At 40.9% G+C, this 4,921-nt stretch overlaps 1 long non-coding RNA gene across 1 annotated transcript; it reads left to right on the top strand.

The window, feature by feature from the left end:
- Positions 1-1,986: 1,986 nt before the first annotated feature.
- Positions 1,987-4,752, top strand: LOC146490183 (uncharacterized). Its single transcript, XR_014872980.1, has 2 exons — positions 1,987-3,919; positions 4,106-4,752. It is a non-coding gene; the product is annotated as an uncharacterized LOC146490183 (long non-coding RNA).
- Positions 4,753-4,921: the final 169 nt, after the last annotated feature.

Genomic DNA, 4,921 nt, shown 5'->3' with positions numbered 1-4,921 from the left:
CTGCATGGAGGAATGGGCCAAAATACCAGCTACTGTGTGTGCAAACATGGTAAAGACCTATAGTAAACGTTTGACCTCTGTTATTGCCAACAGAGGTTATGTTACAAAGTATTGAGTTGTATTTTTGTTATTGACCAAATGCTTATTTTCCACCCTGATTTACGAATAAATTCTTTACAAATGTGAATTCATGGATTTTTTTTTTTCACATTCTGTCTCTCACAGTTGAAGTGTACCTCTGGTGCAAATTACTGACCTCTGTCATCATTTTAAGTGGGGGAACTTGCACAATCGGTGGCTGACTAAATACTTTTTTGCCCCACTGTATATGACATTTACAGTACAGTACTCACACATGACATAGGAGGAATAAATATGAACTTTTTGACATAAATTTGATCATATGAAATTGGATATTTTTAAAAATATGAAACTTTTTCCTTCCGTCATACTTCAGAAATATAATATATTAAGTTTTGAACATTTTAAAACATTTAAGTTTGCTCGTTGTATTTACAAGATCCTACATGGACGTGCTCCACAATCATTGGTCAGTCATGTTAAAATCCATTATCAGTGGAAAACAAACCTGATCCTCTACTAGAGGCGATTGTGCAATACCTTTTAGACATAACACTCAGCAAACAGTTATTATCAGTTAAAGTCAGTGAGATTTGGAGTGATACGTGACACATGACAGAATAAGACACGCAGACTTAGCATGACGAACCGACGAGGAACACGTACACTGTAAATACATACAGAGGGAAAAGAGGACTAGAGATGAGACATGGACATAACTAAGCACAAACAGAACATGATGGCTGGGGGGAAAACACACGTGACAGAAGGGATGGGTCACAAGGGCAAAACATGTAAACGAGAGGAGGAGACGGGAGAAAAAGACATTACTGAAATACATGAAGGGCCAGGGCTGGGGCAGCCAACCAGTCACAGACAAACAGCCACATTTTTTACTGTGTCACCGCAAAGAGCCACATCATACACCTGGGCACACATGAACATCACCCATCCCTTCCTCTGTCCTGCGTTCAGTTTGGGGTATCAAACTCAGGACCCTAACCCCATCAGGCCGGGGTCTTTGTGTGGAGTCTGCATGTTCTCTCCAGCTTCCTCCCACAGTCTAAAGACATGCAGTCAGTGGGGGTCTTCTCGCCCCGTTCACATTCACACAGAGATGCATTGAAGATCACCTTGTGGTTAGTGCCTTCTATTCGATGTACAGACTGAATAATAACACCTTCTAATTAGTTCTGTCTCCTATTGGTGCTCTTCTACGAGTAATCAGTGCTTGATGGCTTACTAAGCTTAACTTTTTTCACAACATTGATAACAAACACACACAAAACAACAACAACATATATTATCTAAAAAAAACTTGATTGGACCACATTTTGATGTTCATCCTACATGTTTATTGAGATTGTCTAATGTCAACTAACACAGCCAAACCCTCAACTTGTTATTCACATTGTCTTCATATTAAATCATTTTTTGCTTTTTAAAGAACTTATTTTACCATTGCACTCAACAACAAACAAATCCTCTCTAACAAAAAAAGTTCAAGGGCCAAATTGCATTATATTTCTTCACATACATACAAGTAGGGGTGATGTGGGACGCAGCGAGTTTGAGACCCCTGGTCTAAAACAAGTAATTGCTGATTTCTTTTAAAAATCTTCTTGTTAACATAACCTTCTCCTTCATTACGTTACACTTATTATGAACAGTGCTGTTCTGTAATATAGTCACAATTATTTATGGGATCTATAAAAATGATGTAAACACATTTTCTTATTGTCAGAGACTCGATGACCATGATTGAAAGTAAAACGAGGAAATGACATACTCTGAGGCTACCTTCCTAGCACTGCACAGGTTTCATATGTTCGTTGAAAGGGGCTTATGCAGTGGCGGTCCTAGCCTGTTTGGCTCCCCCCCCCCCCCCCCCACACACACACACACAGACAAAGCATATTAAGGATTGTACATTAACATAAAACTGTTGTACACACACACACATATGAAGAGAGAGAGAGTATGCATTGTATGCAAACGGCTACCAGACAGCCATCGTAATTCGTCATACAATGAGAAGAGGACAAATCAACAACTGACAATGACTAATTAATATTCAAATCTGTAACATAATGTATTATTTGGAGTTTGGTCTGTTACTGTTACTATTTTTACCATTTCTTCTTGGAGCAACTGTAACCCACATCATTTCCTTAGGGATTAATAAAGTATTCTGACTCTGATTGGTTCAGGATGACCTGCCATTATCCAATCACACATCTGCTTACCTGCATCGTTTGCTCGTTTCTCCTCCTCTTCTTTTCTCTTTTTTCTAAACTGAGGACCTGATGTCTTTGAACTTTTCTTGTCCATCTTCCATTGGTTTTAATTTTGCACTCCAGTATGAACAACCATCCCTCAACCCAAGGATCACCACAACATGATCTAACACACCTACACCTTAGTTCACAGATTCACTTTGTGGGTGCATTTCTGAGATTTCACACAACCCAGGATTCAAATCATGAATACATAATGGGCTTGGATTTACAACATTATAAATGAAATGCGCTCTATTTGGAAGCAGCCGGCCCCCCTCCTCTTTCGACGGGTTGTGTGTGAGACTTTAAATCATCAAACTGTAAATTTTAAATTGTTATTGATCCCTTTACCCCGAGTCCTAAAGTGTATATTTATTTTCTTACTCTTCTTATATATATTGTTTGTTTACTTGCACTGCTGTAACTGGAGCCTCGTTGTCTCGTCTCTCTATATACTGGACTGTATGTAGCGGAGATGACAATAAAGTTTACTTTGACTTCGGCAGCAAGCAGGCGCACTGAGGGCTCGCGCTCACTTTTCGTGTATAGAATTTCGAAAAAACATTGGTGCAAATTATAAGTCTGTATTATAATGTCTGGTGTTTTCGTGTTTGTTGGTTTGTTTTTATCTTGTTTTACTTTGCGAGTTGGTTATTAGATGCTGCTCCAGCCGGTCAGAGAATCCCCCGCCGCCCCACCCACTGGTCTCTGCGCCGCAAGCAGCAGGCGCACCTCATAAACGAAGGGCGCCCTTACTCCCAGGAAATGGGCGATAGAAAACTGATCAGTGCCTATGCCATTCCCAATATGCGCTGGCTGACGTCGGGGCAGCACGAGTACGAGCATTTTTTTTTGTTTTTTTGCCGATGCCCGTGATGCCGCCCCCCACCACGATGCAGCCCTGGGCAACCGCCCGTGTCGCCCGTATCTAAAACCGCTACTGATTACCTGATGCTGCTGAAGTGAAGCAGAGCAAAGTTACAGAGGTTTGATTAGAGACACAGCAAAAGTTTTGCAATTTGGCATCATTTTAAAAAGTTTCAATTTCTTCGTTATAAAACAGCAGAAATGATTCTTTTCAAGGTCATTTTCTGGTGGGAAAAACAGCGACCAACAGCACTGTATATGACTTGTGCATAATAAAGCGAATGAATAATGCAGGAAACAGAGATTTGAGATGGGAAACTGTTCTTGAAGTACACTGAGAGAGAGAGAGCTGTGCAGGCGGTGGAAGCAAAACAGCAAAAGTCAGAGGGGATTAATGACGAGATTTATCAAATGTGGAGCGTAGTTTGGATCTTCTTTTGCTGCTGCTTCAGTGAATTTTGGTTAGAGAGAGATAAAACCTGCAGCTCAGAATCGAGCGCAAAAAAGACGGAAACCGCCGACGCGGTCAGTGAGCTGTCGGCTTTCTCACCCGACGGCGTGTCCGTGTACGGGCCGTCGGGTAAGAAAGCCGAGGAAGAGAAAGCTGATTGTGATGCTTCGGGTCTGTGTTTACGTCTTTGTGTGGAGTCCGTGTACCTGCTCTCATTTACTGGTTGGTGGTTGTTGAAATCGTTTTGTGAGCCTTAACCTGAGATTCTGGCGTTTCTGGCAAAATACATTTATATTTAAAAGTCGATTCAGGATTTAATGAATCAATATCGCTTCATTCAAGCTACTCGCCTCTCTCTATCCACCTGCACTTTCAAACGCACACACGAAGGACTACGGGAATATCTGGACCACGGCCATTCAGAGAGGTCCCGCCCCTGACTATCTCTGATTGGTTTAGACCACGATAGGGGCATAATGTGTGTCAGTTGTTGACCACACGGACACTTTCAGAGTTGCGGAGACTTTTTTTTAATGTACTGAACGGCTGGTCGCTGGTGCGATCTAGGATTTTATTAGTCACACCAGTGAGAAATTTGGCCGCAAATGTGACCAAATTGGTCAGACTCTAGAGCCCAGAGATCAGCTGCTGTCTGAACTGCACACTTACACTTGGGTTTTGTATTTTTTGGCTTTTTCTCTGCTCTTTTTTGAATTATAAATTCAAGAGGGTTTGGATTTCTGTCGATTTCCTGCAGGATTACAACTTCCAAGAGTTTCCATTTTATTTTATTTTGTTTTATTTTGAATTATAACTTTGAGAGGATTTGGATTTCAACTGAATCCCTGGAGTGTTGAAGTTGCAGGGATGCAAAACAGAGATAAGGGCCTCTTCAGGCATGGATGTGCCCGTTCTCTCCTCAATCTCTCTCCTCAAAAGATCAACATTAGCTAAGAGTGGGTTAATTAGATGAGTATTAAGTGATTTCATTATGTGATCATAGTATGTGAGCTGGCTTTTCCCCCCTCCTGCTAAATTGCTTTAATAAAATATCCTGCATTCAAAAGGTTTAAATAGTGGACATTCATTATTTAACTCTTTCTAAAACAGCAACAAGGCATAAAGCTGTGGATAAGTTTACACCTATATAAATATCACTTACACATTTAATTTACAGTTACAAGTTACAAAGTCACTTTCATCTACGCAGGACTGTAAGCTGTCGTCTGTGAGGCGTCAGCTG

Source organism: Neolamprologus multifasciatus, unplaced genomic scaffold, assembly GCF_963576455.1.
Source record: "Neolamprologus multifasciatus unplaced genomic scaffold, fNeoMul1.2 scaffold_66, whole genome shotgun sequence".
NCBI lineage: Eukaryota > Metazoa > Chordata > Actinopteri > Cichliformes > Cichlidae > Neolamprologus > Neolamprologus multifasciatus.
This window is presented reverse-complemented; position numbering and strand designations above follow the sequence as displayed.